Consider the following 12,628-nt stretch of genomic DNA (forward strand, 5'->3'; position numbering starts at 1 on the left):
TCTCTCTCTCTCTCTTTCTCTCTCTCTCTTCTGAGCTTCTCTCTCACAGGCTTATACTCTTTCTCCTAATTTACACTTGTACTTTTAGGCACTATGCTGATTCTAACCACATACAATTCAAAAACTGAAAATCAAGGGGTTCATGGAAGTATGAATTACAGTCTATGGAAACTCTCCTGTGTGCAAGACAATGCAGCAGGCCATAAGAGTGAGCATTCACAAAACAGATTTCAGGTCCTTGTAAGAGTTTTGCTTAGATGCACATAAATAAAGTTAAACAATAAAAAAAAAATGATAGCAGTTAGTGTTGTAGATAAGAATGTGATTTTTACTATAAAACTAGTGGAACAGATGAAGGAGCTTGGGATTCTGGGAATGGTGGCACTGTGAACATCTACATAGGGCCTCAGGGAGAAGAGGACATGTAACTAAGGCTGAGAGAGAGGTAAGACTGAGTTAGTGCTGCCCAGTTCCCAAGGGAAGATGTTCCAGGTTTTACAAACAGCAAGATGTTAGACCAGGAGTGGTCCAGTCTAAAGAGTAACAAATCTCCCTGTTGCTGGCACAGAGAAAACAAAGAAGACAGTAATGAATAGAGACAGCAGTGGTGGGGAAGGGCATATAATTTATGGTATGGCACTTTACATAGACAACTGAAAACGATACACAGGGAAGGAGTTAGGAAAGCGCTACATATGCTAATGTAATAATATATTTAATTTAATTATGTCTTTTAGTGAATTTTGGAGCAAAGCATAATAGGAACCTAATTTTCTACAAGAAAAACCTTCCACTTCAAGCCCTTTAGTTTGTTTAAACTTCATTTTCAAAAGTAGTTGGGTCTTTGTTTTGGAATTTCTCTTTCTCAAACCTTTGCAAACTGCCTGAATCCTGCCCATCTCTTCTCTAAATGCAACTGGCATAATACATTTTCATATTCAGAGTTTGTATTTTCCTACATCAAACATAATTACCTGTGAAGCATTTTGTGATATTTCTGCAAAATAAATTATATTACAGAGCATTTGGGGCTCCATTTACTACCTACAACAATTGGTTTGAGTCTATTGCATTCTTGGCATAATGATATGAATGGTAATGGATATTATTTAGATGCCAAGGGTGTTCTCCCATGGTACTACAGGAGGCTGATGAATTTCTGAAGACTCAACTAGCAACAGAAGTGTCTCAGTTCATCTGCACAGGAAGAGTGCTTCTCAGGTTTCAGGCACAGCAGTGCCTGGCACGCAAAGGAAGCAGACATCCGACCCCACTTCTCTACACTGGCTGTTCACTCCCAGGCCAGCTCCTGCACACACAGCATTTACTCAGAGCCTGGGGCTTCACTGCAGAAGGACCCTCTATCTCTAGAACTGTGGCAGATACACAAAAATGAGATAGTTTTCACATTTAGGATTTGCAGAGTTGAAATTAAAATTGTTCATTACAAAATAAACATAATGTTTTATCCAGCACTTCTACCCAGAATATAACCTTAATTTTTTTTTTCTAGTTAGAGAGAGACGAAAGTTAAATGTGTAAAACAAGAACAACCAGGTTCCAAATTCAGCAGCATTTTTATGTCATTTCTACAGTATCGTGTTAGCCTAGATTTAACTCCTGTCTCTACTACTTAGCAAATTTGTTACATAAATTAGGTAAATAGCTGTCATATCTGTGTCTTGATTTAGTCATCTAAACATTGAGATTTAAAACTATACTTTTTCTTGATAAAGGGGTTAAATGAGATTATTGTTCTAATTCTTATGCCATGAAGTCAAGGGACAATAAATATTATAACTAATATGAATTCTAGAGCCCAATGATTCTCTAATTCTACTTCTGGTAGGAAGTAAGGAGGTTCATCTTACATTGATTTTATTTGTTCTAGCTACAATAAATCTGATAAATATTTTGCTCTTCAGAGTATTATTGTTGCCTAGCCCCACTATGGGCATGCACTAGCTAGTAATAAAAACAAAACCTACCAGGAAGTAAAAGGAATATGACAAAAATAATAAAAAGAAAGAAAACCACTCCATTTTAAAGTCTCATTCTCTGACTGATAGAACCCTGCTAAACTAAGTTAAATTATTTCTTTATTCATTGATAATATGGAAGGCCATCAAAAAATGACAGCTAGAAGGGGTTTGCAGCCCCATAGGAGGAACAACAATATGAACTAACCAGTATCCCCAGAGCTTCTTGGGACTAAACCACCAACCAAAGCAAACACATGGTGGGACTCATGGCTCTAGCTGCATATGTAGCAGAGGATGGTCTAGTCGGTCATCAATGATAGGAAAGGCCCCTGGTCTTGTGAAGGTTCTATGCCCCAGTATAGGGAACTGCCAGGGCCAGGAAAAGGGAGTGGGTGGTTTGATAGCAGGGGGGAGGGGGAAGGGATAGGGGTTTTTGGAGGGGAAACTGGGAAAGGGGATAACATATGAAGTGTCAATAAAAAAATATCTAATTAAAAATAAAGAAGAGTAACATAATACAAAAAATAAAAGACAGCTAAATGATATTCATGTTATTCAGATACAGTTAGCCATAGCCTGGACAGCTTAAAGAGTAGGCACTTGTCTCCTGGCTCTGGAAGCTTGAAAGTTCAAATGCAAACTGTTGTCATAGTTAGGTGAGGGTCCTCTTCATAGTCTGTTGATAGCCCCACTATTTTGCTGTCTATTCTTAACCTCTCCTAATCCATGCATATAGGGGTAGGGTTATTCCCCTTGATTGTGCCTACTCTTAAAAATGCTAACCCATCATCTCATGAACTCATCTAAACCTGTTTATATTTCAAACATTCTATTTACAAACATCATTATATTGGGATTACATCTTCAACCCATGAAGTTGAAAGGAACATGAATATTAAGTCCATAACAGAAGTATATTATAATTTTTTATTCAATAAGTGAGCATAACATCAACTGGATATGGGTTTGGGGTCACTCAAAGAGGCACAGACAACTCTACCAGTGACCACATACCCAAAGAAAAGTGACTTCTCCATACATAAATGTTTAGTAATTGTTAACACTTCTTCATCTGGGGATAGAGCCTCATGATTCCTTCTCCTATTCATCTAGAATCTTACCTATTGATCTTTTGCAGTCCTTTGCAAGTAATCACAATTATACCATGAGTTCATAAGCACAATTGCCATTTGTTCCTCACTGAATAATACCACACATGGGTTTTATCCTTCCAGTGGTCTGTCTTGTACTTCAGGGTTCCAGGAAAGCTATCGTAAAGGGCAAAAGTTTTCAGAACAGTTTCAACTGTAATTCACACTGTTCTACAACCTATCTGTGTGGTATCATCAGCAATAGAGTTTACCATCTAGTTGTGAGAGGTAAACAAATGCAATGGCTTTGATTATACCATAGATCTCTGAGGTTTCGCTGATCAATAACTCATAGAAAGGTATTTCATGTTTGGCATGGAGAGTTGCATTTAGCAACCCATGGCTTCTGTGAGAAGCATTGCCCATCCATGTGTGGTATGCCCATTCAAATACATTAAAATCACAGATCTCAATTAGCTTAAATATTGTAGTGATTTTCCCAAGTCATTTTCATGAGCTTTAGTTCATATTACTTCATAGTTTACCTTCTTTCCTCATTTGTCCTCCTGTCCCCATTCCTGCTTAAACCTTTAGACCCTGTACTCCTCTCAACTTTCATTCACATGTGTTCTACTATCTTCACCCTCCATCTCATGACCTCTTCCCTCTCCTTGTATTTTGAGTCTTTTCTCACTACTTGACTTCTAGAGATACTTCAAAACAGTCATATAAATCCAAAAAAAAAAGAAAAAGAAAAAAGAAAACAAGGGTTTATATATGAGGCAGAGCATATAAGCAGAACTTCTTTGGTAGTCATACCCATATGCATTTTCTTCCTATATTCACCATGTCAGGAAGAAAGAAAGACAAAGCCCCGCATATCTACTACCCAGTCTCTGTTTTTTGTTTTTTTTTTTTATCACATAGCTTATTATGTTTTGTTTGCACAACACTAACCTACGCATGTGACTTTCATTGGCTAAGTTGATGATCAATTAGAAATCAACAACATAGTTAAATAAAAGATTTAATGGGTGTTTGTAAATTCGGCCTTGTTTCCTAAACTAAACACCTTGTCTTGGAAGCTAACCAGCATGCTGTAAAGAAGCTGGAGCTAGACAAAAGAGTAATAAAAGGCTAGATGGAAGGAGACAGCAGAGAGGGAGAGGCCACTCTGGACTTTCCAGGCATGTCACATCTTGCGCCGCTACATAGGAACACTGAAAGGAAGAGAAAAGCAATCTATGTCACCTCAGCAAGCACATAGAATATTAGAAAGTGACAAATTAGTTATTTCCAATTGTGTATGTAGTGAATTGCTAGGAGAAATTCATGATTAAACCAAACTACCAACATATTGTCTTAAATTAGTGATGTATCATTGAAATTCAGACTCTAAACAGGATTTTGTGATGTTTGTTTGCAAAATAACAAGTCAAGATGAGGAGAGAAATCTGTGGCTGAACCAAGCGATGGATATGAGAACAGAAATGAGAAGAAGGGAGACAATAATTTCTCAAAATCTGATAAAGTTCTCTTAGTCTTAGAGTTTCATTTGTCTAGAGAAAAGAAAATTGTGTGGTTAGTTGATCATATCAGATTAAGTTCAGCCAAATATGGTAACATGCAGAGCACTGTCTTTAAAATGAATTAAATATTATTTCCCTTGTGTTCATAAAAGATTTTAAAAAAAGACAGTATAGACTTGCAAACTACTTCTATGTTGTTATTCTTCCATCTAAAGGCATTGTCTCATGACATCCCAGCATGCTCTGAAACTCAGGTCTGTGATCTAATCAGCCCCAAAGAAAGATGTGTTGTTGCATATAGTTTTTTTTTTTAAATGTTTATGTAGCATAAGAAAATCGAGTCAAAAGGCATGAAAAGATATAAGGAATGGAGACAAATGATAGTTATATGAGAACACTTTATATATCACATTATTCAAGTACCTTTGTGTTTCTATGGGTGTGTCATTTATTAGTAAGACTGTAAGTCACAGGCAGAAATATGTGACAGAAAGCAGCAGTAAGGGAAAGGAAGATCCCAGAAGCAGAGGTGACTGAGACACCAAGAGCCATTAATAACTTTAGAGAAAACTTAAGACTGAAAGACAGATTAAGCCCAAAATCCACCATGTGATACATAATGATGTCAAGGACTCCCACATAGCCATTATAGAGCTTTTATGCCCATAGCTTATATTATGTTATTGTTCAACACTAACTTTATATTTCTAAATATCAAAAAAGATAGACATTAAATCAAGTTATATTACAAACTAAGTTAGTTTAGATCACAAGACATCAAAGACTCTGAAAGCATTTATATCAAATGTAGAAAAACACAAATTTGGTGATTTGGGATGGGGTCAAACAACAAGATTTGGAAAGCATACAGACAAAATAATGTGTGGATAGACATAAGCAGATAGGATTAAATAAAAGGGGAGACAATATATATGAGAAAGAGGAAGGAAGGAAGGAAGGAAGGAAGGAAGGAAGGAAGGAAGGAAGGAAGGAAGGAAGAAAATTCTCAGGTAGAGTATATTTAATTTTCCAGTGGCTAATAAATGGCATTTAGAAGATGAAAACAGAAATAGCACTGTGACATTTATTCACCTAATCTCTCTTGTCTCTTCTAGTTAACACAATCCCAACTGGCTCTTTCTTCCTGCTGATGTGGATCCAAAAGTACAAATTCCAGCTACATCTCGAGCACCATGTCTACCTGCCATGATGACAATGGATTAAACTTCTGAAACTGTAAGCAAACCTCAATCACATGGTTTTCTTTATAAGAGTTGCCACGGTCGTAGTGTCTCTTCACAGCATTAGAATGCTGACTATGACACTTACCAAAGTAACTGTTTATTTGATTCATATTCCAGATCATGGTCCATTATGGCAGGGAAATTACAGAAGTACAAACTTGAGGAACCTGATCATACTGTAGCCACACTCAAGAGTCAAAGTGAGATGAATTCATGTGTCTCAGTTCCATTTCTCCATGTACTCTAGTCCAGAACCCAAGACAGGACATTGTACCACACACTGTGGGTCTTCTCACCTCAATTTCTGCAATTAAGGTAATTTTCCATGAGCATGCCAGAGGCACATCTTCCAAATGGTTCCAGATTCTGTCAAGTTAACAATTTAACCATCACATCAATTAATAAAGTCATAATAAGTAGCAAATCCTCTCAATAATAACTTTAAATGCAAATGTTTACAACTGATCAATAAAAACATACAGTTTAAATTACTAGATTAAAGAATAATCTCCAACTATTTTATATTCTCCAAAAAACTCAGTTATCCAAGAAACTCAATCTAAGAATCTATCAAGAAAAGCTACATTACAAATAGATGGTGTAGTGTTTCTTATATCTGATGAAGTACACTTCAAACAAAATAAGTTAAAAAATAAAGAGAATCTTTATATATTAACTCATGGGATAATTCTTTAAGAAGTTATGAAAACTATAGATATTTCTGTACTGAATTTTTGGACCCACAGTTTCATAAAACTAAAGGGCTTTTGTCATTTAGGTGCTGAGAGAGGAATGATGTGAGACTTCAGTACTGTAATCTTAGATGTGAGTCTTCAGACCTCATTCTACAGATCAAGTTGGCTTAATATCTAGAATTTTCAGTCAAATACAAAATGCACATTATCCTCAGTGGTACATTGAATAGAACAACTCTCTAAGTTGATCAAGTTGTAGAACACAAATCAATCTTCAACAAATACCAAAAAATAAAGAACTTTTTATATAAGAACACAGAAGTATATAATTTATGAATCACAGCAAGAGAAAACTCAAAAATAATACAAATATTCAGATACTGAACTTCAGATTTCATTAAAGAAATCAGGAGGAAAATGAATTATTTTTAATACAAATGTAATCAGTGAACTAACATGGCAGCTGCATTTCTTTACCTTTGCTAGTCCCCAAGAACCACACAGAAAAAACAAAACCAAAAAACACAAGATTTATTTCAAGATGCACCTCAATACCTGTGCTGTCAGATGATCTGTGTTGTTCCCCTGCGCTAAGCTGGCTATGCTCCATCCCCAGTCCCATGATAATTGCAGTTTAACATTGTTATAGCTCTCTAAGCTTCAGACATTTTTCTTATGGTATCTTCTCAGACCATCTCTTCTTCATGGCCCAATTCCCCTGGCTGGGAGAAGTCTCTGTCCTATTCTGTCTTCTGCTTAGCCATTGGCTGATCAACTTTTATTGACAAGGCAAAGAATAAATGTTAAGAATTGTTTACACAGCCAGGTGGTGGTGGCACACGCCTTTGATCCCAGCACTTGGGAGGCAGAGGGAGGCAGATTTCTGAGTTTGAGGCCAGCCTGGTCTACAAAGTGAGTTCCAGGACAGCCAGGGCTATACAGAGAAACCCTATCTCAAAAAAGAAAACGAGCAAAACATCTCTTTACATAAACTTGAGACAGGAGATCCTTGATATAAACATTACAAGATAGTGGCCAACTCGAAAAGAGATATGAGAGAATAGAAATCAGCATTTGAATAGAATAACAAGAATAACCTTTACACAATGCACAAAAACATCATGCCTACAATGGAAAATTTTAAATTCTTACAAATAAATAAAAAATGTAGCAAACCCTGCTAGAACCTATGTCAAGGCTATAATCCAAGAATAGCTAAAAGATGTAACTACTCATATTTTTTAAAGAGTTGTCAAAATTGATAATTCAATAATGTAATCAATATTCCAGCCAAAGAAAAAAGAGAAAGTGGAGGAGGAGAAGTAACTGCTTTCAAACCAAAACTCAGGATATGGTAAGAAATAATGATTATGGCAGAATATAAGGAAATAGCACACACACAAAAACAAGTTCACAAAATCAGATTTAGTTCCTTGAAAATGTTAACAAGATTAACTAACTAACAAAAAATGAGGAGAAACATACAAATTGATAAAAATAATGATCTACAAATGAAATAAGGAAGATCTCTTTGAAATTAATATGCAAAATAGAATAAAACCTAGAATAAACTGTGTGTCTTTCCACAAAATAGTTAGACAGACCCATAAGAAATAAAATCTACTTACCAATAAAAGCCTGGACTAAATAGATTCACTACTGAATTCTGCCAAACTTCTAAAGAGGACCCAACACCAGTAATTCTCATAGTGTTCCACAGAGCTAAACAGAGAATTCTCAACTGAGGAATCTCGAATGGCCAAGAAATACCTAAAGAAATGTTCAACATCCTTAGTCATCAGGAAAATGCTAATCAAAATGACCCTGAGATTCCATCTTATACCAATCAGAATGGCTAAAATAAAAAAACTTGGGTGACAGACAGCAAATGCTAGTGAGGATGTGGAGAAAGGAACATTCCTCCATTCCTGGTGGGATTGCAAATTGGTAAAAACACACTTTGGAAATTAATCTGGCAGTTCCTCAGAAAATTGGAAATACATGTACCTGAAGACCCAGCTCTACCACTCCTGGGCATATACCCTTATGATATAGATGTTCCACCATATCACAAGCACTTGTGCTTCACTATGTTCAGAGCAGCCTTATTTATAATAGGCAGAAGCTGGAAATAACCCAGATGTCTCTCAACAGAAGAATGGATACAGAAAATGTGGTACATTTACACAATAAAATACTAATCAGCTTTTAAAATGAGGAGATCATGAATGTTGCAGGCAAATGGAAGGAACAAGAAAATAACATCCTCACAAGAGACAGCTGTATCAGGGTCCTGTCAGCAAAATCTTGCTGGTGTATGCAATAGCTTCTAAGTTTGGTGGCTGATTATGGGACAGATCCCCTGGTGGAGCAGTCTCTGGATGGTCCTTCCTCCCATCTCAGCTCCAAATTTTGTCTCTGTAACTCCTTCTTTGGGTATTTTGTTCCCAATTCTAAGGAAGAATGAAGTATCCACACTTTGGTCTTCCTTCTTGAGTTTCATGAGTTTTGCAAATTGTATCTTGGGTATTTTAAGTTCTGGGCTAATATCCACTTATCAGTGAGTACATATCATGTGAGTTCTTTTGTGAATGGGTTACTTCAGTCAGGATGATATCCTCCAGATCCATCCATTTGCCTAAGAATTTTATAAATTCATTGTTTTTAATAGCTGAGTAGTACTCCATTGTGTAAATGTACCACATTTTCTGTATTCATTCCTCTGTTGAGGGATATCTGGGTTCTTTCCAGCTTCTGGCTATTATAAATAAGGCTGCTATGAACATAGTGGAGCATGTGTCCTAATTACCAGTTGGAACATCTTCTGAGTATACGCCCAGGAGAGGTATTGCTGGATCCTCTGTTAGTACTATGTGGGAACTAAAAAGGGATAGGAGAAGGAGGGGGAAGGGAGGTTAGCCTGCACCTGGCTAGAGTCCTTCCTATGCTCTGGGCAGGTGTATGTGGGGAAGGCTGCCAGATACTTTCCACTCTTCCCCGGGTGGGCATCTAAACCACTGACCCCATTCGATGGGGGGTGGACAAGGGGCAGCTCCCAAAACCAGGGGCCCCGTGATGACACCCTTTGCTCTGGGATTATGGGCAAGAGGGCTGAGGGGAGAGAGGTTCCCACGCAGGCTAGAATCTGAGTAGTGGACCTTGAACAGAGACAGTCTATGGTTTTAGAGCTTTACTGTAGAAAGACAGGGGAAACAAGAGAAGCTGGAGAGAGAGAGAGAGACCGGGCATGGCCAAGAGGAGAGAAGGGGGAAAGGAAGAGAGAGAGAAGAAAGGCTAGAGAATATGAGGGAGAGAGAGAAAGAGAGAAGAGAGGAGAAGACAAAGAGAGCAAGAGGAGTGAGAGAGTGAGGAGGAGCCAAATAGCCCATCTTATAGTGGGCTGCTTTATCTTACTGTTGCTAGGTAACTGGGGAGGAGTTTAGCCTAAAGGTCAGAAGCTTGGGATATTGCCTACATGACTACTAACCATGCTTCTTTTGTGGGGGCTGAGGGAGTGGTAACTTCGACAGGAGCCAGAGTTCCATGAGACATGAGAGAACTCCTTCCGTCCCATGTAAGTGAATTATCACCACCGGGTCCCAGGGTTCAACATCTCAGCTTGACTGGAGACCAGACTTTCTTTGCTTAGCCTAATGCCCCACAGTACTATGTCCAATTTTCTGAGGAACCACAAGACTGATTTCCAGAGTGGTTGTACAAGCTTACAATCCCACCAGCAATGGAGGAGTGTTCCTCTTTCTTCACATCCTCGCCAGCATCTGCTGTCACCTGAATTTTTTATCTTAGCCATTCTGACTGGTATGAGGTGGAATCTCAGGGTTGGTTTGATTTGCATTTCCCTGATGATTAAGGATGTTGAACATTTTCTCAGGTGCTTCTCAGCCATTCGGTATTCCTCCGGTGAGANTTCTTTGTTTAACTCTATGCCCCATTTTTTAATGGGGTTATTTGATTTTCTGGAGTCCAGCTTCTTGAGTTCTTTGTATATATTGGATATTAGTCCCCTATCTAATTTAGGATTGGTAAAGATCCTTTCCAAATCTGTTGGTGGCCTTTTTGTCTTATTGACAATGTCTTTTGCCTTACAGAAACTTTGCAATTTTATGAAGTCCCATTTGTCAATTCTCTATCTTACAGCATAAGCCATTGCTGTTCTGTTCAGGAATTTTTCCCCAATGCCTTTATCTTCGAGGTTTTTCTCCACTTTCTCCTCTATAAGTTTCAGAGTCTCTGGTTTTATGTGGAGTTCATTGATCCACTTAGACTTTAGCTTTGTACAAGGAGATAAGAATGGATCAATTCACATTCTTCTACATGATAACCACCAGTTGAGCCAGCACCATTTGTTGAATAGGCTGTCTTTTTTCCACTGGATGGTTTTAGCTCCTTTGTCAAAGATCAAGTGACTATAAGTGTGTAAGTTCATTCTGGGTCTTCAATTTTTTTTTTTTAACCACAAATGCTCTGTAGTACAGTTTGAGATCAGGCATGGTGATTCCACCAGAGGTTCTTTTATTGTTGAGAATAGATTTTGCTATCCTAGGTTTTTTGTTATTCCAGATGAATTTGCAAATTGCCCTTTCTAACTCTGTGAAGAATTGAGTTGAAATTTTTATGGGGATTGCATTGAATCTGTAGATTGTTTTAGGTAAGATAGCCATTTTTACTATATTAATCCTGCCAATCCATGAGCATGGGAGATCTTTCCATCTTCTGAGATCTTCTTCGATTTCTTTCTTCAGAGACTTGAAGTTCTTATCATAGAGATCTTTCACTTCCTTAGTTAGTGTCACACCAAAGTATTTTATATTTTTTGTGATTATTGTTGTCCCGAGCTATCATTCTCGCCAGCAAGAACACACTCGGACAACTGGATTCTTCTGCAGCAAAAGCTTTATTGCTTCTTCAGGAGGGAAGACCTGGCGTTGCTTATATAGCCCTCAGCCATGGCGTTTCAGCACCTGATGTGGCATGTCAGCTCTTGATTCCTTGCTCGTCCATCACCCCATTACTACGCCCCGAGATGGGCAGTGACTAGGCGTGAGTTCACTCTCGCACCTGCGTACAAGGCTTGTTTACTAGTTAGGCACAATGGCGATTGCTCGCGGCAAGGCTCTCCACATATTGTGAAGGGTGTTGTTTCCCGTTTCAATACCACTTAGAAGGGAGCACAAAATAATCACAGAATGCAGAAGGAGGGAGGGACCTGAACCAGAGAGGGGAGGGGAGGGAAATGGGGGGAAGGATGAGATATGGGGAGAAGACAGGAGAGAGAACCAAAGGGCCAGGAGAATGAATTGAAAAATGCAGAGGTGTGGTGTGGGGGTTGGGGTAATCCACTAGAAAGTCTCAAAAGCCAGGAATAAGAGAGGCTTCTAGGACCCAATGGGGATGACAATAACAACAATGGGGAGAAGGAACCTGAAGAGTTCACCTCTAGTATAAGGACATGGCCCTCAGTTAAGTAATGGGGCCACCCACCGATCTCAAAATTTTTGACCCAGATTTGTTCCTGTCTAAAGGAAATGCAGAAACAAATAATAGAGCACAGACTCAAGGAATAGCCACCCAGACACTGTCCCAACTTGCGATCCATCCCTTGGGTAGACACCAAACCCCAACACTATTACTGATGCCAAGATGTGCTTGCAGATAAGAGCTTGGCATGGCTGTCCTCTGAAAGGCTCTACCAGCATCTGCTTGAGACAGATGAAGATACTTACAGCCAACCATAAGACTGAGCCTGGGGACCTCTATGGAAGACTGAAGGAACCAAAGGAGATTTCGACCCAATAGAAAGAACAACAGTATCAAATAACCAGATCACCCAGGATCTTAGCCACAAACCAAGGATTATATATGGGCTAGTCAGTGGCCCCTGCTACATATGTAGCAGAGGATTGTTTTGCCTGGTCTCAGTGGGAGGGGATACTCTTGGTCCCATGGAGACTTGATGCCTGTGGAGAAGGGGGATGCTACCTCTAGCAGATAGGTGGGGGTCAGCACCCTCTCAGAGGCAAAGAAGAAAGGAGATATGGTGGGGTGCTTGTGGAGGAGGGACTAGGA

This window comes from Mus caroli, chromosome 2 (assembly GCF_900094665.2).
Source record: "Mus caroli chromosome 2, CAROLI_EIJ_v1.1, whole genome shotgun sequence".
Taxonomy (NCBI): Eukaryota; Metazoa; Chordata; class Mammalia; order Rodentia; family Muridae; genus Mus; species Mus caroli.